At 50.8% G+C, this 26,196-nt stretch overlaps 1 protein-coding gene across 1 annotated transcript in view; it reads left to right on the top strand.

Moving 5' to 3' along the window:
- Positions 1–26,196, top strand: part of SMC5 (structural maintenance of chromosomes 5) — a 680,994-nt gene that overhangs the window by 318,117 nt on the left and 336,681 nt on the right. The window lies entirely within an intron of this gene.

Below are 26,196 nucleotides of genomic sequence, written 5' to 3' on the forward strand. Positions count from 1 at the left end.
CACTTTTTCGGTGAGTAACATGCTACTCTGGAACCCATAAGGATTAGTGGTGAATTTGTATAGTAAAATATTAAAGTAATTTGAGTGGTGGATATGTTAGTCTGTTATTTGGATTGAGAAGATTTATTCATGCACAAGTAAACATCTTATAGCTGCTTTAATGTGGGTTGTGGGATGGAGTAAACGTGTTACAGCCTCCTCTGTTTATTTATTCATGCACAAGTAAACATCTTATAGCTGCTTTAATGTGGGGTGGAGTAAACGTGTTATAGCTTCATCTGTATATTTATTCATGCACAAGTAAACATCTTATAGCTGCTTTAATGTGGGTTGTGGGGTGGAGTAAACATGTTATAGCTTCATCTGTATATTTATTCATGCACAAGTAAACATCTTATAGCTGCTTCAATGTGCGCTGGTGGATGGAGTAAACGTGTTGTACCCCCCTTGGAATATTTATTCATGCACAAGTAAACATCTTATAGCCGCTTTGATGCGGGCTGTGAGAAGGAGTAAACGTGTATCTGAAAGAAACACGTTAGTTAGATTCCTCACCTTAGAATATCCCCAGTCGTCAGGCTGGATCCGGAAAGATTTTTGTAGTAATACCCCTTATGCGTCGCTAGGCGTCGTCTGCGGCTCCGCGTCCGTCATTGGTGTCGTGCGCTGACGTCGGTAGTCGGAGTACTTAGACGCCGCCTTCGCGCGCTGACGTCAGTTCTTATTTTTTCCGCGCCAGTAAGCGCCGATCCGGGAAGAGCTTACCTCTAGTCACTTTTTGACTAACTTTTTGACCTCTTTTGGTTACTCGACTACGACATCTGGTGCCGGTAGGATGCCTGGATTCAAGCATTGTGACGCCTGTCACCGACTGATGTCGATAACGGATCACCATCGCCGGTGCCTGTACTGCCTGGGGGCCGACCATGACGTGGAGTCGTGCCCCGACTGTCAGGCCTTGACGTCGAAGGCTAGGCGGGAGCGGTCCCGTAAGCTACTCGAGCTTTGACACTTTGCTCCGCGTCGCTCTCGGTCCCGGTCCAGGAGGAGGTCCAAGGACCGCTCGCGGAGCCGCAGCCATCGACATCGCTCGTCGGGATCTTCGGGTAAGTCCCGTCACTCCAAACACTCTAAGAAGTCCAAGCAGCGTCCGCGCTCTTCGGACTCCCCTCGCCGGTCGCGCGACCCGGCCAAGGGTCCGGGTGGTTCCACCCCCGCGGCTCCATCGGAGCCGCAGGAGCCGCGCTCGTCCCCATACCCTCCGGTCCCTGGGACTGACGCGACTCCGGCGGAGGTCAGTGCCTTCCTCTCGGCCATGAGGAATCTGGCTCCGCCGTCGACGCCTGCCGGCACGCCTTCGGGCCCCGCAGGGTTGACTGGGCGACCTCGCGTGCCGGCGGCTCCGGCCCCGGTGCCGTCGAGGGCTCCGGCCCCGACGCCTCAGGTCCCCAAGGGATCCAGGCCTGGATCTCTGCCGGCGCCGGTCGACCTCACGACGGCGCCGACACCGGTTCCGCCCCCGACCCCGCTCAGCGTCGAGCCTCAGTTTAGCCCTATTCCGGACCCAGCGCCGGTACAGCGCCGTCCGACGCCGTTACCGGCGCCGATGGGTGACCGCTTCATCCACCGTCCGGCTCCGATCATTCCTCCTGTCTACCAGGAATCGGATGATGAGGGCGACTGGGAGGGGTCTCAGGACCCTCTGGCCGAACAGGCCCAATTGTCTCAAGACTGGGCAGAGGAATTGGGGGACGCCAGCGGTTTGGATACCTCTCCGGACGCTGGATTCATCTCTCCTCCGACTGTGGCCTCGGAGGTAGGTGCAGCCTTTTCTGTGGTGCTGCGCAAGGCGGCCGAAGCCCTGGGGCTCGTTGCTTGCTGTGGCTGTGAGGACTAACGTCCTCACCGAGGTGCTTCAACCGACAGCAACCTCCACTGAGCCTCTGCTGCAGGTTAATGAGGCCCTCAGTGACGTTCTCCAGGGCACTTGGTCCAAGCCCTCCACAGTCCCTCCTGTGGACAGGAACGTTGCCCGGCGCCACCGCCCTGCTCCGGGCGACCCCACATTCCTCTCCCACCACCCCCCACCCGATAGCCTGGTTATCCAGGCCTCTACCTCCCAATCCTCCTTCCCGTCCGCTCCTCCGGATAGGTAGTCCAAGAGGTTGGAGCAGTTTGGCAAGAAACTGTTCTCTTACCTGAGTTTGGGACTGCGGTCTTTGAATACCGCTTGCCTTTTGGACCGTTACTCCCACTCGCTGTGGGATGCGGTGGAGGACGTGCTGCCCTTGTGCCCGGAGGAGGCCCGGGAGCAACTCACCCAAACCCTTGCTAACGGGCGAGATGCAGCGCGGCACGCCATTAGATGTGGACTAGACACCACGGACTCGCTGGGTCGGGCAATTTCCACCACGGTGACGCTTTTGCGTCACGCCTGGCTGAGGTCCACGTCGTTTTCAGGGGATGTCCAAAGCTCCCTCATGGACATGCCCTTCGATGGCACTCGCCTTTTTGGCGAGAAGGCGGACAGTGCGCTGGCCCGGTTCAAGGACTCCCAGGCCACGGCCAAGTCCTTGGGTCTTTCGGCCCCACGGCCGCAAACTTCCGCTTTTCGCCCCTTTCGTGGCCAAGGAAGGGGCGCCTCCTCACGTCCGCCCAGCCACCGGCCGCAGAACCAACCTGCACGCGGACGTGGTTTCCGCCGAGGCGGTTCTGGAGGACAACGTGCCGGTCAGTCCACATCCACCCCGGCAGCATCCGCCTCAAAGCCCTCCTAGTCCGAGCTTTCAGGCCCATTCAACGCCAGTGGGGGGCAGAGTTAGCCATCACCTGCTCCACTGGCGCTCCATCACTTCGGACAGGTGGGTGCTGCAATTCGTCCGCAGGGGCTACTCCCTCCCCTTCGAGACGACCCCTCCAGCCATGCCACCACAGAACCACCGTATGTCGGGGGATCATTTGCATCTTCTCCGGGAGGAGGTTTCGGCCCTCTTGGCCAAAGAGGCCGTCGAGCGCGTTCCTGGTCCTGAAGTAGGTCGTGGTTGCTATTCCCACTACTTTCTGGTTCCCAAGAAGGGCAAAGGGGGCCTACGCCCGATCTTGGATCTCAGAAGCGTGAACGCCTTCCTCCGGAAGGAATGGTTCAAGATGCTAACTTTGGCTCGGGTTCTGGCTGCCCTAGACCCTGGAGACTGGATGGTAGCGTTGGACTTGCAGGACGCTTATTTCCACATCCCCGTCCTGCCGGCCCACAGGCGTTACCTGCGGTTCACGGTGGGTCAGGAGCACTTTCAGTTCACCGTGCTCCCCTTCGGCCTCACCAGTGCCCCTCGGGTGTTCACGAAAGTGTTGGCGGTGGTCGCAGCTCATCTGCGCAGATCAGGGGTCCCAGTCTTCCCCTATCTCGATGACTGGCTGTTGAAGGTGGGCTCGCCCCAGCAAGTCGTCTCCCACCTCCAGACTACGGCAGACCTCATGCATTTGCTGGGGTTCTCCATCAATGTGCCGAAGTCACACCTGAGTCCCTCCCAAAAGCTCCTTTTCATAGGGGCGGTTCTCGATTTGGCGCAGTTCCGGGTCTATCCGCCGGAACAGCGGGTCCTGGACATTCGAGCCCTGATTCCCATCTTCCGGCCTCTGGCCTGGATTTCGGTCAGGTTGGTGCTGCGGCTTCTGGGGCTGATGGCCTCCTGCATCCTGTTAGTACCTCACGCCAGATGGCGGATGTGGGCTCTGCAGTGGGACCTGAAGTTTCAGTGGGCCCAGCATCACGGCAACCTGTCCGACCACGTCTTGATCTCGGAGGGCACTGCGAAACAGCTGCAGTGGTGGCTCACGAATCACGATTGGGTCAGCGGCAGATCCCTCTCCCTTCCCCAACCGGAGCACGTGGTAGTGACGGATGCGTCCCTCCTGGGATGGGGGGGCCATATGGGAGAGGCGGAGATCAGAGGAATCTGGTCTCCGGCGGAGTCTCGGCTCCATATCAATCTTTTGGAGCGGAGGGCGATCCGACTTGCACTGAAAGCCTTCCTTCCCTCTGTCTGGGGAAGTGTCGTGCAGGTGTTCACGGACAACACCACCGCCATGTGGTATTGCAACACACAGGGCGGGGTGGGGCCGTGAACCCTTTGTCAGGAGGCCCTGCGCCTCTGGACATGGCTGGAACACCAGGGCATCACCCTGGTGGTTCAACATCTGGCTCTCTGAACGCCAGAGCGGACGAACTCAGCCGCCGGTGCATGATGGATCACGAATGGCGTCTGCACTCGTGGCACAAGGTCTCTTTCTGCAGTGGGGAGAGCCTTGGTTAGATCTATTCGCCACCGAAGGGAACGCGCCATGTCAGCAGTTCTGCGCGTTGGAATTTCCAAGGCGGCACTCGCTCGGAGACGCTTTTCGTCGCGAGTGTAGTTGCGGTCTGTTGTACGCCTTTCCGCCTATACCACTTCTGCCCAGAGTGCTGAAGAAGATCAGACGCGACCGGGCCCAAGTCATCTTGGTGGCTCCGAATTCGGCACGAAGGTACTGGTAACCCGAGCTACTCAGTATGTCCATCGATCCCCCGATCCGACTGCCTCTTCGGGAGGATCTTCTGTCGCAGCAGCAGGGGACGGTCCTCCACCCGAACCTGTCCAGCCTCCACCTACATGCGTGAAGATTGAGCGGCGGCAGTTGATGCCATTTGGCTTGCCTCCTGAAGTCTGTGATGTCATTCTGGCAGCCAGGCGTCCCTCCACAAAGACGGTATACGCCTGCCAGTGGAACAAATTTGTGGCATGGTGCACAGCAAAGGCTGTGGATCCCCTTTCTGCCCCTCTTTCTGAGGTTCTCCTCTTCCTTCTTTCTTTGGCCCAGGAGGGCTCTGCTCTGGGCACCTTTCAAGGTGCCCAGAGCATCTCCGGCTATCTCCGGCTTCTATCTGCTATCTCCGGCTTCCTGATCAGCCTTCTCTTTTCACGTCCCCTGTTGTTTCACGCTTTCTAAAGGGCATTACTCATATGTACCCTCCTGTTCCTTTCGTAATGCCTCAGTGGGACTTGAACCTTGTTCTCACTTTTCTGATGTGCGCTCCCTTTGAGCCCCTTCATAACTGTCCCATCCGTCTTTTGACTTTGAAAACTGCTTTCTTGGTTGCAATCACCTCCGCTAGGCGGGTGAGTGAGCTCCAGGCTTTGTCATCCAAGCCTCCCTTCCTTTCAGTTCATCCGGACAAAGTTGTCCTCCGGACACGTCCTTCTTTCCTGCCTAAAGTCGTGACTCCCTTTCACATCAGGCAATCTGTCACGCTGCCCACCTTCTTTCCGCCTCCGTATCCTTCAAAAGATGAAGAGAGGCTCCACCGTCTGGACCCAAAACGTGTGCTATCCTTTTATTTGGACCGCACAAGACAGTTCCGGGTGGACGACCAACTTTTTGTTGGATACGTAGGGGCTAAGAAGGGTAAAGCGGTAAACAAGCGGACCATCTCTCGGTGGGTCGTGTTGTGTTTTAAGACCTGCAATTCTTTGCCGAAAAAGGTTCCTCCTGTTGGGCTACGGGCCCATTCTACTCGGGCCACAGCAACCACGACTGCACTGGGACGGGGAGTCCCCTTGCAAGACATCTGTCAGGCGGCGACGTGGGCTTCGCTGCACACGTTTGCGAGACATTACGTTCTGGACAGCCAAGTCCGGAGGGATGGCCACTTTGGCTGTTCTGTTCTCCAGGACTTTCTGGTGTGATCTTGGTTCGCAGACCCACCACCGGGGTTGGTATTGCTGGGGTATCTATTCTAAGGTGAGGAATCTAACTAACGTGTTTCTTTCAGATGAACAAGTTACTTACCTTCGGTAACGATGTATCTGTAAGAAACATTCGTTGGTTAGATTCCTCACCGGCCCACCCAGCCTCCCCGTTCTGCGAACCGACATCTAGGGTTAAGGTTCTCAATTTCAGGGCCCTAGATTTTTTGGCACCAGTGTCGGTCTCTTGCATGGCTCAGCGTCCCTGGCGCGGAAAGCTATGTACAAGAACTGACGTCAGCGCGCGAGGGCGGCGTCTAAGTACTCCGACGTCATTCCGGCGCACGACGCCAACGACGGTCGCGGAGCCGCAGACGACGCCTAGCGATGCGCAAGGTGTATTGCTACAAAAATCTTTCCGGATCCATCCTGACGCCTGGGGATATTCTAAGGTGAGGAATCTAACTAACTAATGTTTCTTACAGATACATCGTTACCGAAGGTAAGTAACTTGTTCTATAGTCTCCTTGAATATTTATGCACAAGGAAACCTCTTATAGCCTCTTTAATGCGGGTTGTGGGATGGAGTAAACATGTTTTATCCCCCTCTGTTTATTTATTCATGCACAAGTAAGCCTCGTATTGCTGCTTTAATGTGGGTTGTGGGGTGTAGTAAACATATTATAGCCTCCTCAGTATAATTATTCATGCACATATAAACATTGTATAGCTGCTTTAATGTGTGTTCGTGAGGAGCAAACGTGCAGTAGCCACTGCAGTGTATGGATTCACGCAGCAGGGCTAGACAAGGAATATCCTTTTCAGTGTGCCCGCAGAGGTAAAGGTGTTCTAGTATTTTTACTATATGTGTGCTTGCATGGGAGTATTCTAGTTTACTTAATCTGGGTTATGCGGTGGAGTAAACGTGTTGTAGTCTATTTAAAAATGCAATAGCCTCTTTAATATATGATTGTGAAAAGTAAGTATGGGAGAGCCTCTCCAGTATGTGTGTACATGCACAAAGAATAGACATGGTATATATAGCCTCTTCAGCTTATATATGTGTGTGGACAATTATGTATCAAAGACAATTTTACAGCTTTTCTTATGCATCCATCAGTCTTATATAATTTTAAATAACTTTCAGATTACCAATGACCTTAAGTGCAGATCTTTGATGCGCCTAAATCAGTGTGTGTGTGTGTGTGTGTGTTTGTAGTGACTGTTTAATGTTTATTTCCGCCAATCTAATGAAAGGAGAGTTAGATGATACAATAATACGGGTTTAACACTGAATCAGTAACAACAGTTGCTTTTTCCCTCAGTCAAAGCCAAATCGTAGGGAAATGAAAACTCAACCATAAAGTGACCAATAATGATTTGCAGATACTTGAGCTACATCAGTATTAACTTGTATTGGAGAGAGCATGCCTTGTGTTTGCTTGTGCTGCAACATTTTTTTTAAAATATGGCCTAGCATACTTTTTTTCACATCTTGTCTGTTTTTAGGTCGAGCCTTTGAGACCTCTTGTATATACTTTAGTATATACGTGAATGTGTATGTACTTTGTGGGCTCTGGAGATCAACCCTAGGACTTGTCTGCTTCCGTTTAGGGACTTTTTATTCTGTTCAACTGCCTCTATTTAACTCTCTTGATAGAAAACGACCGGTAGAGGTCAGTAAAATACCAGAATTTGTATCTGCTGAGGGACTTTATTTTTTTATTTTTCTGGCAACTGCCTCTATTTAACTTTCTTGATGAAAAACGGCCAGCAGAGGTCAGTAAAATACCAGAATCTCTTTAGCATTCTCTAGATTCCAGACCATAGAAATTGTCTTCCACGAGCACCCGTAGACAAAAATATTTTTTTCAAATCTTGTATTTTCAGTGATATGACCACTGAAGGCCCTGATTTTATATTAAAAACAGAGTTTTGGACTTTACCATTTCCCGCTGAAAGACAATATTTCTATCCATGTGTTCCTAAACCTTGCGTGTCACGGAGTTTGGTGCTTACTTTCCCTCCATGTTACAGAACAGTAGATGTTTCAGCAGCCAGGCTAATGTGCTGCATAGCTAAATACATATAAGGTCCAAAAGGCGAGACCGATTGCATTGCAGATGCTTGTTTACATGCTCTTTGAGATGTTTTTTTAATTTTTAAACATGATTTGGCATGCCTCCTTTGCATTCAACTTAGAATTGCTGTTATATCTGCCTTGCCCTTTTTCTTTTGCCTCTGTATGCCTATTTGTTTTGCAGTTTAACCTCTTTGGTCCTCTTTTTACCATGGCTTGCCAAATTATCCTTATGTGCATGTCACTAGGCTTTGTTTCTTATGCTTCAGAAGTATCTTTATATTTTATTTTTGTTTTACATTTGCATGGCTTTGCGAAAGGGGGTCACCACTACTCTTTAGAAGCTTGTCAGGTATAGATCTCAGCTTGAGCATTAAACAGCATACCTCTTCCATGCAAAAATGGCCTTTTGTGTGTTTATATCTGTCAGTTCACCAACTCTCCATGGGCACAATTTAGACTGGTTAGAGTTCTTGTGAACCCCTGTCATGCTACCATATTGTTCCCTACCTCTCAACGACTCTGTGACAGAACGTTTTTTCAGATAATATTCCACAGGGCTGTTGCCTAGTTTTATTTGGTGTCCACATGCAAACTGACTTAAATCATATGATCTTTGGTGTAGAGTCCATGTCTTATGCAGATGACTCCGTTTTGCCTTAGGTCTATCTATCTCTGAATGAAAGCTATCCAACTGAAGGGCAGTGCCTGCAAAGCTTTAGCTTAACGACAGCCTGTGGAGTAACCCCTTCAGATGAGCTTGCCACCTTGCACTGCAACCAAGTTAAACAGCTTAGATTAAGATTTGACAAGGAATTGCATGTGGGTGATCAGATGAACGCAGTTAGAATCACCTGCTTCAGGCTGATTAGTGTTCTTAAGAAGATCCTTCCATTCATACTTAAACATCTGCAAGCCATGGTTGTGAAAGCACAAATACTTTCCAGATTACACTATGCAAATGTAAGCTAACACTCTTAAGGTCCATTTGGTGACACGTCTAGAAATAACATCTTGACTTTTTTGTGGTGTCACGGGATGAAAATTTTATCAAGTTTAAAAAAATGTATATTAATATTATGTTCGAAGTATGTGAGCTGTAGATCACATGCTTTGCATACTCCTGCCATCTAGTATTGGGTCCGGATGTTTGCAGTTTGTTTTTCTTCGAAGAAGTCTTTTCCAGTCACGAGGTAGGTGACTCCTCCTTTGGGTGATAGTGCGCATGGGCATCGACTCCATTGTTAGATTATTTTTTTCCGCCATCAGGTCCGGATGTGAATTGCTGCGCTCGGGTTCGACACCGTTTCTTCGGTTTCCCCTCGGTGCGCAAGACACTCACCCTCTACGGTATTGTTTTCGATCGCATATCCCATTCTCCGCGTATTGTATTTACTTCTGAAAAAACATTTTTGGATCGGTAAGCTGGTGGAAGGCCGTCGGGCCTACCCGCGTCGGTCCGCCTCGCAGTCGATGGAATGAACTCCATTCAAATTCTGCCCTCGCTGCCACATGAAGTTTTCGCGCACCGACTCACACAAAGTGTGCAACTTGTCCCTGGAGCACAGAGAACAGGACTGCAACGCGTGCAGGGCTTTCCGCTCCAAGAAGATGCTTCACGACCTCAGGGCGCGACATGCGGAGCCAACACGCAAGTTCCATTCCGGGCCTCTTCGGAGAGGATTCAGAACAAGAAGCTGTAGATACCATGGGAGCAGAAGAAGAACAGGATCCCATCTCCATCACCAACTATGGCTTTGAGGAGGATGTCGACATCCCGCAAGGGCAGTGGTCCAACCCCCGCCTCTGGCACACGGTCAGCACCGAGAACATGGTTCCGTCAACCCGCCATCCAGCTCGGCACCGAATACCACCCAAAAGCCTTCCGGCTCAGAGCCGCCCGAAAACGGGCTTCAATACGAAACCTTCGGGATCGAAGTCAAAGCCAGGCTCTGGCCCGCCCCCTTCGATGCTGAAAACACTTTTGGATCTGAAATGATCAGGATTCAAAACCTCGGCAACAAAACCATTGGCACCGAAACAACCGGACGTGCCTTTGTGTGATAGTGCGCATGGACATCGACTCCATTGTTTTTTTCCGCCATCCGGTCCGGACGTGAATTGCTGCGCTCCGGTTCGACACAGTTTCTTCGGTTTCCCCTCGGTGCGCCAGAGTCTCACCCTCTACGGTATTGTTTTCGATCGCATATCCCATTCTCCGCGTATTGTGTTTAGTTCTGAAAAACCCTTTTTGGATCGGTAAGCTGGTGGAAGGCCGTTGGGCCTACCCGCATCGGTCCGCCTCGCAGTCGATGGAATGAACTCCATTCAAATTCTGCCCTCGCTGCCACATGAAGTTGTCGCGCACCGACTCACACGAAGTGTGCAACTTGTCCCTGGAGCACAGAGAACAGGACTGCAACGCGTGCAAGGCTTTCCGCTCCAAGAAGATGCTTCACGACCGTCTGGCTAGACGTCGCGACATGCGGAGCCAACACGCAAGTTCCATTCCGGACCTCTTCGGAGAGGATTCAGAACAAGAAGCTGTAGATACCATGGGAGCAGAAGAAGAACAGGATCACATCTCCATCTCCAGCTATGGCTTCGAGGGGGATGTCGAAATCCCGCAAGGGCAGTGGTCCAACCCCCGCCTCTGGCACGCGGTCAGCACCGAGAACATGGTTCCGTCAACCCGCCATCCAGCTCGGCACCGAAACCCACCCAAAAGCCTTCCTGCTCAGAGCCGCCCGAAAACGGGCTTCGATACGAAACCTTCGGTATCGAAGTCAGAGCCAGGCTCTGGCCCGCCCCCTTAGATTCTGAAAACACTTTTGGATCTGAAATAATCAGGATTCAAAACCTCGGCAACAAAACCATTGGCACCGAAACAACTGGACGTGCCGATTCCATCTCAAGAAAAACATTTCGATGCTCTGCCTACCAAACTGGATCAGAAACCTAGACCGTTGTACATCCATCCAACTACTGGACATATTACCTCAAAAGTGACCCTTAAAAGGAAACCTGACACACAGGAGGCCCACCACACCCCTTTAAAGAGGAAGAATGTCTGGACTAGTCCTGCTCCTCCTCCCCTTCTATCTCCGTATTCTCCTCGGCCTTTAATAATTTTACCTGAGCACTCACCACCAGATCAGGATAATGAGGATGGGGTTGGGGACAATGCACCATTACTCTCAGACCCATGGGCTGATTATAATACCGACTCTCCCACAGGGAACGATCCTGACCTCTACCCTACCAAGCCCTCTCCACCGGAGGACAGCGTAGAATTGCTGGTTCGAGCTGCCAACTACCATGGTGTACAGCTACACAAAGAATCCCTTGAAGAGGATTTCCTTTTTGAAACCCTTAGCAGCCCACAAAAGTCATCACACACACTCCCCATGCTCAAAGGTATGATCAGGCATGTTAATGACATATTTAGTGACCCCATCAGGGCCCGTATCCTTACCCCTAGGGTAAAATAAAAAATACAAGTCAGCACCATCTGGCCCAGCGTACATAAAGGGACAGTTACCATTGGACTCCCTAGTGGTGTCCCAACGCACGTAAAAGGACCAACACCCCAAACTACAGGAGATGCTCCACCCCCAGATAAAGAATCAAAGCTTATTGATGCTTTGGGGAAAAGGGTAGCCTCTCAGGCAGCAAACTTCTGGTGCATTTCTAACACGCAAGCGCTGCTCGCAATGTATGACAGGGTGCATTGGGACGAGATGGAGCAGTTGTTCCAATTTCTCCCCGATGAACATATATCTAAAGCGCAAGACCTAGTGCGGGAGGGACAGCTCATTTCAAATAATGCCATCAGGTGCTCCCTAGATGCTGCAGACACTGCCGCTAGAGCTGTAAACACCAGCGTCCTGTTAAGAAGGCACTGGCCTGGCTACGTATCTCAGGTTTTAAACCTGAGGTTCAGACTTCCAGACGAAACACACCCTTTGACAAAGAACACCTCTTTGGCCCTGCGGTAAATTCTTCATTTTTTCCAGTGAGGAACACTGAAGTGGCCAAATCCATGGGAGCCCTTCAACTAACACAAGCATGTGGTTCCATTCGGTGCTCCTTTACCGCTGAGGGTCCAAAAATACCTCCTTAGAGACCACCACCACGTACAAGGGCAACAACCAACCCTGTGCCTCTAAGGGTTATTTTAGAGGGGGTTATAGAGGCAACAAAAGCAAAGGTTGAGGTAGAGGCTCAAATACACTCACCTTCCCTCCAACTCAAAGCAGGGACTTCCCTACACTCCCCCCGACCATTTAACACCTGTCCGGGGGGGGGGGGGGGGCACTTTCAGATTTCCTCCCCGTCTAGCAGTCTATAGCAGACAAGAGGGTGCTGGAAGTTATCCGTTATGGTTACTGCCTGGAGTCCAACAACAATCCTTCAAACATTCCCCCAAGGTAACACAAACTCTCACCGGATCACCTACACCTCCTCAAACAAGAGGGTCAGTCTTTCCTTCTAAAAGGGGCTATAGAGCCCATACCAACACAGTATCACGGGTCGGGAGTGTGCTCCTTTTACTTCCTAATACCCATAAAGGATTGTTCTCTCAGACCAATATTGGACCTCAGTGAACTAAATCTTTACATACAGTCAGACCATTTTCACATGGTAACACTTTAACAAGTACAACCACTTCTGCAAAAGGGTGACTTTCTGTCTACTCTAGACTTAAGGCACCTATTTCCATATTCCAATCCATCCCGCTCATCGCAAATTTCTCAGATTTGTGTTAGCTGGTCAACATTACCAGTTCAAGGTACTTCCGTTCGGAGTCACCATTGCCCCCAGAGTCTTTACAAAGTGTCTGGTGGTAGTCGCTGCTCACCTAAAAAGACGACACATCCATGTCTTCCCCTACTTGGGAGACTGTCTCATCAACGCCAGTACGTATCCAAAGTGTCTCCAGCACACTCACAGAACAATTCAGTTACTACATCAACTGGGGTTCACAGTCAATGCGCTAAAATAATATCTCTAGCCTGCCAATACTCAAAAATACCTAGAAGCCACATTGAATACTCAAAAGGCTCTGGTATTTCCCAACGCAGCCAGAATTTGCAACATTCAGGCTTTAGTTCTCCAGTTTCAGTCCAATCACTCGCTTACAGCTCGGGTGTATATGCAACTACTGGGAATGATGGCATCTTGCATCATGATCGTTCCCCATGCCAGGCTGCACACGTGTCCCCTTCAGGAATGCTTAGCGAGTCAGTGGAACCAATCACAGGATCTGTTAACCAGTCTAGTGTTGGTAAGCGGCCATACTCTTCACTCTCTGCAGTGGTGGAACACACAAAATTTATTAAAAGGACAGCCCTTCACAGACCCAGTTCCACAGACAGTACTAACAGCGGACGCGTCCGTCACTGGCTGGGGAGCTTATCTTCAGCACCACACAGTGTAAGGCCTATGGCGCCAACAGCAAATGTTGCTCCACATCAATCATCTAGAGCTGCTTGCAATCTTTCTAGCTCAAAGCATTTCAAACTCTCCTGGTTGGCAAAGCTGTCTTAGTTCGAACAGGCAACATGACAGCTATGTATTACATATAAAAACGGGGGGGACACACTCTCGCTAACTGTCTCACTTATCCCAAGACATCTGCAGGTGGGCCATTCAACACAAAATCTATCTCCTAGCGGAACACCTACCACGAGTGAACAACCAGATTTAAGACCTCCTCAGCAGACAGAGGCAGCAAATACATGAATGGGAACTTCACCCTCAAGTTCTCTTACCATACTTCTAAATTTGGGGAGTCCTTCTGATAGATCTGTTTGCCACACACCAAAACCCAAAATGCCAAAGCTTCGCCTCCAGGTACCCAAACCCGCTCTCCAAGGGCACTGCACTATGGATGAACTGGTCACGGATATTTGCCTACGCTTTTCTGCCTTTCCCACTCATGCCATTACTGGTTAGGAAGCTCAGGCAAACATCCCTCACACTGATCCTAGTAGCTCCCACATGGGAACGTCAGCCATGGTTCACAACCCTGTTGGAGCTGTCTCTGGTCCCTGCATCAAAAGCTGCACCTAACATCCAGTCTCCTCACACAGAGCCATGGAGAAATCAGACACCCAGATCCCTAACAACTGAACCTCGCGATCTGGCTCCTGAAGTCATAGATTTTGGTTATCTGAACCTTCCACCAGACTGCATGAACTTCATCAGGGAGGCCAGAAGGCCTGCCACAAGAGCCTGTTGCGCAGCTAACTGGAAACGATTTGTTATTTATTGCAATAACATCATATTAACCCTCTTGATGCTTCTATACAATACATCATGTTCGAGGCATGTGGGCTGCTGAATTCATATCTGTGCATAGATCGCCGCCTAGTGTTGGGTCCGGATGTTTGCACGTTGTTGTCCTGGAAGAGTCTTCGAAGTATCCTGAGATAGGTGACTCCTCCCCTGGACCACAGTGCGCATGGGCATCCTCTCCATCCTCAGATTGTTTTTTTCCGCCATTGGGTTTGGATGTGCTTATCTTGACTCAAGTTAGGAAAATTTAGTTTCAGGCCAAAAGGCCTTTAGTTTTCGTCGGTACTGTTCCCGATCGGTATCGACAGCTTACTAGCTAGTTTAGCGACTTTAATAACTTTTTCGGATCCATTATATCCGACCATCGACCCTACATCGACGATGGAATCGAGGACCCCATTCAAGCGGTGTCCTGTTTGCCACGCCAAATATCCCCATATCGACGTCCACCCGGTGTGCAACAAATGCCTCTCACCGGATCACGACGAATCGAAATGAATGGCCTGTGCCCGATTCAGATCCAAGAAGACTCTCCGGAATCGACGAGCCGCGAGACTTGAGGCGCAGCAGGCGGCACCGGCCCCGACCAACATCTTCAGCACCGAGGACGAAGATGTTGAAAGCGTGGAAAACATACCCTCCAGCCCCGCTTCCGAACACGGTTCCCGATCGGAAGACGTCGATGAAGAGCTTTTTCACAGGGAAGAAGCCGACGATGAGGTAGGAGACTACGATGAGGCCTTAGGGGCCGAAAAAGGTAGCTCTGGTGACGAGCAAGGCCTACCCGTCCAAATGGAGGATATCCCAGAGCGTCAGTCTACGGCTCCGGTCGAGGGATCGCCTTCGGGCCTTACCCAAGATCACTCCCGCAGTTCCCCGGCCCCGCCCTCTGGCCCGGCCTCGGACATCCAGCGAGAGCCATTGTTACCCAAAAAGACTGGTTTCCCTTCCACGAAACCGAAACCAATCGTCGCACCGGTTCCACAGAAACCGAAAGTGAAATAACACTGGTCGGCTCGAGGACCATCACACCTTCGACGCCAGCCAAAACCGTCGGCCCCGACCGCACCAAAAGGGATTTCGGTGCCGTACTCGCTGCAGCCGATGGCGGCGCCGACCCAAAGAAAAAGGCCATCGGTACCGCAAAAGCGACTCGGCCTCCGGCACCGAAACAATCGGCACCGACCACCAAGGTTAAAATGGCCGCTGCCTCGCAACCCACCTCGAAAGCAGCAACTACGGTACAATCATCGACGCCGTCGACAGCTACTACCTCTCCTCGACTCGACGACCCTGTGGCTCCGAAGAAGTCCACACCTACCTCTACGGAACCACTCAGTGCCAAAGAACCGTCGGCGTTCCAGGTGCGACAAGTTGCAGCGTCCTTGCAACGCATCAGAGAAAAGGCAGCCCTCCAGGCCGCGTCGGGCTCCGAGCCAAAACAGGCTCAAAAGGCACCTTCGGCACCGAGCAACATCACCTTCGGCTTGCCGCCATCCACGGCGCCGAAACTGTTCGAGATCAGAACACGTGTCACCCAGACAAGGTCCCCATCTACTGAACGCTCTCCTACTGGGACATCACCGTCCCACTTCATCGACGCCGACACCGGCAGGCTCATGCTCCGAAAGCGGAAGATCACTTCCGAGCAGGCTTTCGACTCCTACAGGATCCCGCTAAAGCAAAAACTGCCGGCGGAATCGGAACCAGTTCTTTATGAACGCCTCCACACCTCCTACCCAGAACCACAGTCCTTCTCTCCGACGCACTCCGACACGGACGCAGTAGAGGACTATATGGGTGACGACCCCATCTACCCCAGGGATATGGACCCTGAAGGCCAGCAGGACCCTGATCAAGTTTGGGATGACCCTGTAGACCCAGGTGCCGCTCTGGATACACAGGACACGCAGCTTTATGGCGCAAAAACGTCTCCCACAGAGGACACCGCTGCATTCAACGCCCTCATTGAACGTGCAGCAGCCAATCATGGAGTGCAACTCCACTCAGACACAATCGAGGACGATTTCTTAGTGGACACTTTCGCATCCTCAGAGAGGACTGTAAAGACTCTGCCCATGTTGAAAGGTGTCCTCAAGTCAGCAAAGGACATTTTCAAAGAAACCACCAGGGCACGGGTAATAAGCCCCAGGATCGAGAAAAAATACAAGCCCGCACCTGGGGACCCCACGTACATTAGAGGCCAGTTACCTCTGGACTCCATCGTAGTTGCCAATGCTCGCAAACGGGCACACTCGCAGTCAACTGGTGATGCTCCTCCCCCGGACAAAGAGTCCAAGGTGCTAGAGACCTCCGGCAAAAGGGTTGCAGCCCAGGCGGCAAACATATGGCGCATTGCCAATACACAGGCGCTCCTAGCCCGCTACGATCGCTCACACTATGACACGTTAGAGACCCTACTCCAACATTTACCAGACGAGTACAAAGAGGCAGCGGAGCTCCTCATCAGGGAGGGACAACTTCTCACAAACGCATCCATTAAGTGTGCACTGGATGCCGCCGACACAGCTGCGAGAGCAATAAACACCAGCGTCATTCTAAGACGACACGCCTGGTTACGAATCTCCGGGTTCAAACCTGAGGTTCAAAATAACATCCTCAATCAGCCCGTCAACCCTGACTACTTATTCGGACCGGAGGTTGACACCACCCTAGAAAAAATAAAAAAAGACAGACACTGCAAAGTCAATGGGGGCTCTGCAAACGCAGACATTTCGTAGTGGCTCCTTTCGTCGCCCCGGAAATAGAGGAGCAGGTAGAGGACAGGGGTCACAGCAAACCTACAATAAAGGGGGCACACAAAGTACCTATGATAAAAACACCCGAGGTGGATATCGTGGCTCCAGCATGAAGGGCAGAGGACGCGGTTACGGCAATACCAGGTCCTCCCCCAAAAACAAACAGTGACGCCCTCTCCCTTCCCCCCGACCACATAACACCTGTCGGGGGAAGACTCCAGCGGTTCCTGTCCACGTGGACTACCATCACCACGGACAGGTGGGTCAAAGATGTTATCCAACACGGTTACTGCCTCGAACTAACCTCCACTCCACCCACAATACCGCCAAAGCACCGTCCTATGTCCTCAGAGCACTTAGCGTTATTACAGCAGGAAGTGCTAAGTATGCTGCAAAAAGGCGCAATAGAGGTCGTGCCCGTCCACCAGCAGGGGACAGGGGTGTACTCTCTGTACTTCTTAATACCAGAAAAGGACGGGTCACTCAGACCTATACTAGACCTGAGACCCCTCAACCACTACATTCTCTCAGAGCATTTCCACATGCTCACCCTACAGCAGGTTCTCCCGCTGCTCAGACAGGGAGACTTCATAGCCACGCTAGACCTCAAAGATGCGTATTTCCACATACCCATACACCCGTCACACAGAAAATATCTCAGGTTCACTATCCAGGGGCAGCACTACCAATTCAAAGTCCTTCCCTTCGGTGTGACAACAGCACCCAGAGTTTTCACAAAGTGCCTAGCTACTGTGGCCGCACATCTACGGAGGCAACACATACACGTCTACCCTTACCTGGATTGTTCAGGCAAAGTCAGCCCAGCAATGTGCCAGCCACATGTCCCGCACCATTCACCTTCTTCACAGTCTGGGATTCTCACTAAATTACCCAAAATCACATCTCCAACCCGCACACGTACACCAGTACCTAGGTGCGACCATAGACACTCTGACAGCCACAGCTCAGCCGAATCTAGTGAGGATCAACGGCATACAAATGCTGATCTCAAAGTTCAAACCCCAACACTCCCTTCCTGCGCGAGTGTTCATGCAGTTGATAGGCATGATGGCCTCCTGCATTTTCATAGTCCCACACGCGAGACTACATATGCGCCCGCTTCAGGAGTGCTTGGCACGCCAATGGAATCAGGCTCACGGGCAATTAAAAGACCTAGTGTTGGTGAGCGGTCGGGCATACAACTCTCTGCATTGGTGGAATCCACAAAACCTTTGCAAGGGCCGACCGTTCCACGAGCCTGTTCCACAAATAATACTGACAGCGGACGCGTCTCTCCAGGGATGGGGAGCTCATGTACTCAATTACACAGTGCAGGGACTATGGACAATACAACAAAAAAAGATGCACATCAACCTTCTAGAACTAATGGCAATCTTCCTGGCAATGAAAGCCTTCAAGGTACACTTGTGCAACAAAGTCGTGTTGATCCGGACGGACAACATGACTGCCATGTACTACATACAGAAGCAGGGAGGAACGCACTCTCCACAGTTGTCTCATCTGGCTCAGAGCATGTGGAAGTGGGCCATTCAGAGGAACATATTCCTCATGGCGGAACACCTCCCCGGCAAGGACAACCAGATGGCGGATCTGCTCAGCAGACACAGCCACCAGATGCACGAGTGGGAGCTACACTCGTCAGTACTCCAACCGTACTTCCAAAAGTGGGGCCATCCAGAGATAGACCTATTCGCGACAAGCAAACGCAAAATGCCAAAGCTTTGCCGCCAGGTTCCCACATCCACAGTCGCAGGGCAATGCGATATGGATGAACTGGTCCGGCAGATTTGCGTACGCTTTTCCCCCAACACTCACTAACACTCATCCTGGTTGCTCCCACATGGGCACGCCAGCCATGGTACACCACCTTTCTGGAACTTTCCGTGGTGCCGCATCAAAGGCTGCGGATCAAACCCGCGCATTTGACGCAGAACCATGGAGAAATTCAGCACCCAGATCCGCAACAGCTGAACCTGGCGATCTGGCTCCTGAAGTCCTAGAGTTTGGCTACCTAAACCTGCCACCTGACTGTATGGAGATCATCAAGGAAGCTAGGAGACCCACTACCAGAGCTTGCTATGCAGCCAAATGGAAGAGGTTTGTCATTTATTGCAATAACAATGACATTAACCCGCTAGACGCATCCATTCGAAACATCATCTGTTACCTCTTACACCTATACCGATGCAATCTGGCGTACACCTCAATACGTATCCATTTAACCGCAATAGCAGCCTATCTCCAAAACAGGCAGCACCTCTCTTTATTCAGAGTGCCTGCCATCAAAGCCTTCTTGGAGGGACTTAAACGAGTAATTCCCCCAAGACACCCACCAGCACCAGTGTGGAACCTCAACTTGGTCCTCACCCGCCTGATGGGCCCACCCTTCGAACCTCTCCACTCATGTGAGATTCAATTCCCCACCTGGAAAGTAGCTTTCCTAGTAGCAATCACTTCGTTAAGAAGAGTTAGTGAACTCCAGGCACTAACCATTCAAGAGCCATTCATACAGGTTCACGCAAACAGGGTCGTACTACGTACCAACCCAAAATTCATGCCTAAAGTAATATCGCAATTCCACATGAATCAAACGATTGAACTGCCTGTTTTCTTTCAGAATCCACAAAATGTCGCTGAAAGAATGCTCCATACACTAGACGTCAAAAGAGCCCTCATGTACTATATAGACAGAACCAAAAGCTTTAGGAAGACGAAACAACTTTTCGTTGCCTTTTCCCCACAACACAAAGGCAACGCCATCTCCAAAGCAGGTATAGCCAGATGGATCGTTAAATGTATTCAAATTTGCTATCAAAAGGCTAAACGCACATTAACGATTCCCCCACGAGCCCACTCAACACGTAAGTTAGGGGCCTCCATGGCTTTCCTGGGAAACATTCCTTTACATGATATATGTAGAGCAGCCACATGGTCCACTATACATACATTTACCAAACACTATTGTGTAGATGTACACTCAAAACAGCAGGCAGCTGTAGGACAGGCTGTTCTCAAAACTCTTTTTCAGACCGCTGCAGCTGGCACTGGTAGCCGCCGCTAATGGGAGGTACTGCTATGTATTCTATGCACAGATATGAATTCAGCAGCCCACATGCCTCGAACTGAATATGCTACTTACCAGTATGCATCTGTTCTTGGCATGTAGGGCTGCTGACGTTCATATCGCCCACCCTCCTCCCCGGCGCCTGTAGCAGCTGCAGCTCTCAGAATTACTGTATAGCATGGTCATCACTTTCTGTATCTACTCCATCACTGCCACAATGGCGAAAAACAATCTGAGGATGGAGAGGATGCCCATGCGCACTGTGGTCCAGGGGAGGAGTCACCTATCTCAGGATACTTCGAAGACTCTTTCAGGACAACAACGTGCAAACATCCGGACCCAACACTAGGCGGCGATCTATGCACAGATATGAATGTCAGCAGCCCTACATGCCAAGAACAGATGCATACTGGTAAGTAGCATATTCACTACTATCTGTTACACTTGCAGCACTCAGGATTGGCTTACACCTCCATCAGGTCCCATCTCACTGCAATAGCTGCGTATCTACAAAATAGGCAACATGTAATTAAAGCGTTCATGCAAGGACTTAAAAGAGTCATACAACCAAGACTCCCACCTGCCCCAGTGTGGAATCTTAACATAGTCCTCACAGGATTAATGGGGCCATCTTTTGAACCCATGTATAAAAGCGAGCCACAGTTTCTCTCTTGGATAACCGCTTTCCTCATTACAATCACTTCACTGAGAAGAGTGGGTGAACTACAGGCACTAACCATAGAAGAACTTTTTTCCAACTGCACAGAGACAAAGTGTTCTTCGTACAAATCCCAAATTTCTACCTAAGGTAGTATATGCATTTCGCGTAAATCAGTTGGTAGAATTACCTGTATTCTTCCCTCAACCTGATTCTGTTGCAGAATGAGCTCTACACACCTTAGATGTCAAAAGAGCTCATTTATATTACATCGAAAGAACAAAATCATTTCATAAAACCAACCAACTTTTTGTTGCTTTTGCACCACCACACAAGGGCAATCCTATCTCCTAATCAGGTATTGCAAGGTGGATTGGTAAATGCATTCAAACTTGTTATGCATAAGCAAAAAGAACTCTTGACTGTACCCCCCTAGATCGCATTCCACTCGCATGTTAGGGGCTACTATGGCTTTCTTAGGGAACATCTCCATAGTTGACATTTGCAAAGCTGCAACATGGTCTACACTGCACACATTCACCAAGCACTATTGTGTAGATGTGTTAGCAAGACAACAAGCTAATGTGAGCCAAGCAGTACTTAAAACACTATTTCAGACAACTCCAGCAACTACAGGTTAGCCACTGCTTCGGGAGAATACTGCTATATCTTCTATGCAAAGCATGTGTTTCTACAGCTCACATGCCTTGAACAGATAATGTTACTTACCCAGTAAGCATCTGTTCTTGGCATGTATAGCTGTATACGCCCACCCGCCTCCCCGGGTACCTGTAGCTGCTGCAGTTTTCTCTTTAGTATACTTACATACGCATAGACATCTCTATTCTTTACTACTAACTCCATTCTCACCCTCTGCGGGAAAACAATCTAACAATGGAGTTGATGCCCATGCACACTATCACCAAAAGGAGGAGTCACCTACCTCATGACTGGAAAAGACTTCTTCGAAGAAAAACAAACTGCAAACATCCGGACCCAACATCAGATGGCAGGAGTATGCAAAGCATGTGAATCTACAGCTATACATGCCAAGAACAGATGCTTACTGGGTAAGTAACATTATCCATATATAAAATAATATGTTCGAGGCATATGAGCTGCAGATTACACACTGTGCATAGATCGCCATCTGGTGTTGGGCCCGGATGTTTGCAGTTGTTTTTCCGCTTGGAAACTCTTTGAAAGTCACAAGGTCTGTGACTCCTCCTTTGGATCGTATTGCGCATGGGCTTAGGCTCCATCCTCAGATTGTTTTTTTCCGCCATCGGGCTCGGATGTGATCTTCGCGCTCCGGTTCCGAACAGTTTCCAGTTCTCCAATCGGCGCGCAATCCTCACCCCTTTTCGCGGTATTGTTTTCGATTGCGATCTCCACACTCGACGCGGCTCTCATCGATCAAGACCTTCGATTCCAGTCGTTGACGACGGCCTTCGGGCCTACCCAAGCTCCTGTCCTGGCTAATGGAAAGGACTCCCTTCAAGAAGTGCCCTCGATGTGGGTCCAAATTCCCCCACACCGCCCTTCACGAAGTATGCAACCTCTGCCTCTCCCCTGAACACGAGGCTCGAGACTGTCCAGCGTGCAAATCCTTCTGGTCCAAGAAAACCATTCGAGACCGAAGGGCACGAAGAACTGTGGCACACTCGTCGACGACGATCCCAGACGACATCTTCGGGGAAGGCGTCGATGCTCCAGAAGGACAACACACCTACGAGGGCCTCGTCAGCGCCTCCGAAGCCGACGATTCAGATGTGGAGGACATCTGAGCCTAGGCACGACCAAGAACACTGCTTCCCACACCGCACCTACGGGACCGGTAAAGAAGCCTATTAAGCCTTTCGGCGGCTTGGCCTCGAGCCAGCCCACCGTCGGTGCCGAGAAACACTCCTCCGCACCGACGCCGAAAAAGAAAATGGCCTCCTCCTCGGCACCGAGCTCCATACCAAAACACTCTGCGCCAAAAACCAGCACCAGCTCCTCGGTACCGACACCGTCCCCGGAACCGAGCAAAAAACACAAGGCCACCGACACCCACATCTCGAAGCCGAAAACCATCTCGGAACCGAGTAACCAACCAGCCCTTTCCAAGCCGCATAGTTCGAAACAGCGGACTACTGCAGACTCTAAAACAAAAAAAACAACGGCCCCGATGCCTTCGGCGCCGACGGACAAGCCACTCTCTGAAGAACTTTTTACGCCTGATCCATTGCAAAAAACACTGGTCAAGGATCCTAAAACCAGACATTTGATGCTCAGCATCAAAAAGAGACCACTGGACAAGCCTGCCCCAGCTCCACCTCCAAAGAGGAAAGACTTTGCTACCTCCCCTTTGAGAATACCTTCACCACCTCCTCCACCCCCTCAACCTACCCCTCCTCCACCTCCTCCTTCTCCCCCCACCTCATCATTCCCCCACGCCCCCTCTGGATGATGACAATGATGATGTCTATGATGACATAGGGGACGAACCCCATGACCAACCTACAAGGGACCCCACTCCTACAGGCTCCCCAGACCCATGGGACAACTATAACATTCCTGACATTCCCAACGTCCCGCAGGATGATCTCTACCCTTCGAGACCATCCCCACCAGAAGACTCATTTGGGTTCAACCACCTACTCCAAAGGGCTGCACACTACCACGGTGTGGATCTCCATACCGACCCCGTGGAGAAGGACTTCCTCCTTGATACTTTCGACACCACACATAGGGCCACCTCCATACTGCCCATGCTCAAAGGAGTTATCAAACACGCACCGGAGGTCTTTAAAGACCCAGTCAGAGCCAGGGTCATTAACCCTCGCATAGACAAAGTATAAAGCCGCCCCTACAGATCCCGCCTACATCAGAGGGCCAGCACCACTAGATTCCCTAGTAGTGTCTACAGCACAGAAGCGAGCAACCTCCCAAGCATCAGGCGAGGCACCACCACCTGATAGAGTCAAAACTCTTGAACGCATCGGGCAAGCGCACTGCATCCCAAGCTGCCAACGTATGGCGCATCGCAAATACACAAGCGCTTCTGGCAAGATATGACATGGCACATTATGACGAACTAGAAGCCATAATGCAACACCTCCCTGACAAATATAAAAATAGAGCCAATGAGTTAATTCAGGAGGGCAAAACCATCACCAATACCTCCATCCGCTGTGCCCTAGATGCAGCTGACACAGCCTCTAGGACAATTAACACCAGCATCCTCCTCCGTCGACATGCCTGGCTAAGGATTTCAGGTTTCAAACCAGAGGTGCAAGCTTCCATCCTGAACCACCCTTTTGACCAGGAACATCTGTTCGTCCCAAAAGTAGATGAGGCCCTGGAAAAAAATTAAGAAAGACACTGATACGGCGAAATCTATGGGAGCCTTACAATCGCACCCTCCCAGGCACTCTTTTCACCGCTCTTCCTTTCGAAGCACATCCAGAGGCTACTTTTCTGACACTGCTTCCACTTCCTATAAAGCCCCTACCCAATCCACCTTTGCAAGGGGTTACCAAAGAGGCGGCTACAGGGGCAACAATAACAAAGGCAGAGGCAAAACAAACACCTCCCGCTCTGCCTCCACCCCTACCCAATGACTTCCCTCCACTCCCCCCAGACCATCCCACTCCGGTCGGGGGCAGACTCCAAAATTTCCTTCCTGTCTGGACTACTATCACCTCAGACAAATGGGTAATTCAAATAATTTGTTCAGGATACTGCCTCGAACTAACATCTACCCCCCCCTCTCCCCCCCCAAACATTCCACCCAAACAACGCCCCATGTCACGGGAACATTTAACATTACTAAAGCAGGAAGTAATCTCCCTCCTGCAAAAGGGTGCGATAGAACCAGTGCCTACCAATCAACAAAATATGGGAGTTTACTCCCTATATTTTCTCATACCAAAAAGGGACGACACTCTAAGGCCCATCCTACACCTCAGACCTCTATATCAATATATACACTCAGACCATTTCCACATGGTCACACTCCAGCAAGTACTTACACTGCTCTCCCAAAACGACTTCCTGGCCACGTTAGACCTCAAAGACGCCTACTTCCACATTCCTGTTCACAACGCTCACGGTAAGTTTCTCAGATTTGTGGTGGACGGCCAACACTACCAATTCAAAGTGCTTCCCTTCGGAGTCACCACAGCACTAGGGGTGTTTAACAAGTGCCTAGCGGTAGTGGCAGCACACCTGCGACGGCAACACATTCATGTCTTCCCATACCTAGACGACTGGCTCATAAAAGCCAGCTCCTACAACCAATGTGTATAACACACCCAAGCCACTATCCAATTACTTCACGAACTGGGCTTCACAATAAATCACATGAAGTCCCATCTGCAACCATCCCACGTAAAGCTATACCTCGGTGCCACCATAGACACCGCAAAAGCGCTAGCTTACCCCAGTCCGGCCAGGATAGTAAGCATTCACGCTCTCAGTGCCAAATTTCAGCCAGAACACTCTCTTCCAGCTCGAGTGTTCATGCAACTAATAGGAATGATGGCCTCTGGCATATTCATAGTACCCCACGCAAGACTCAAAATGCGTCCTCTCCAAGAGTGCTTAGCGCGCCAATGGAACCAGGCCAAGGTTCAATTGACAGAGCTGGTGTTGGTAGACGGTCGGGCCCATCGCTCTCTGCAGTGGTGGACCACCACAAACCTTTCCAAAGGGCGACCATTCCTGGACCCCGTTCCTCAGATAGTACTGACAGCAGACAAATCGCTGTCCGGCTGGAGAGCTCACCTATTACATCACCCCATGCAGGGCAGGTGGACACCTCAACAAAAGTTACTCCACATCAACTATCTGGAGTTACTAGTCATATTCTTAGCACTAAAAGCCTTTCAAACTCACGTCTCGGGCAAGGCCGTCTTAATCCACACCGACAACATGACAGCCATGTACTATATACAGAAACAAGGCGGCACACACTCGCCGCAGCTCTCTCAGCTAGCACAGAGCATATGGAGATGGGCCATACCCCAAAAAAATCTTTCTCATAGCCCAACATGTCCCAGGAGTCTAAAACACTATGGCAGATCAGCTGAGCAGACAAACACAACAGAGTGGGAACTCCATCCACAAGTTTTTCACCCGTACTTTCAAATGTGGGGGCATTCACAGATAGACCTATTTGCCACCCACGAAAACACCAAATGCCCAAGCTTCGCCGCCAGGTATCCACACCCATTGTCCAAAGGCAATGCGATATGGATGAATTGGTCAGGCAAATTCGCGTATGCTTTTCCGCCTCTCCCACTCATTCCATAAGTGGTGCGCAAACTACAACAGCACTCCCTCACTCTCATACTAGTAGCTCCAACTTGGGCCAGACAACCGTGGTACACCACACTGCTGGAACTATCTGTAGTACCGCACCAAAAGCTACACCTCTCTCCACGCCTCTTAACCCAGAACCATGGAGAGATCAGGCACCCGGACCCAACTCAGCTCAACCTTGCGATCTGGCTACTGAGATCCTAGAATTCGGTTATCTAAATCTTCATGAACGTCATTAGAGAAGCTAGGCGACCCACCACTAGAGCTTGCTACGCAGCCAAGTG

This window comes from Triturus cristatus, chromosome 2_1 (assembly GCF_964204655.1).
Source record: "Triturus cristatus chromosome 2_1, aTriCri1.1, whole genome shotgun sequence".
NCBI classification, from domain to species: domain Eukaryota; kingdom Metazoa; phylum Chordata; class Amphibia; order Caudata; family Salamandridae; genus Triturus; species Triturus cristatus.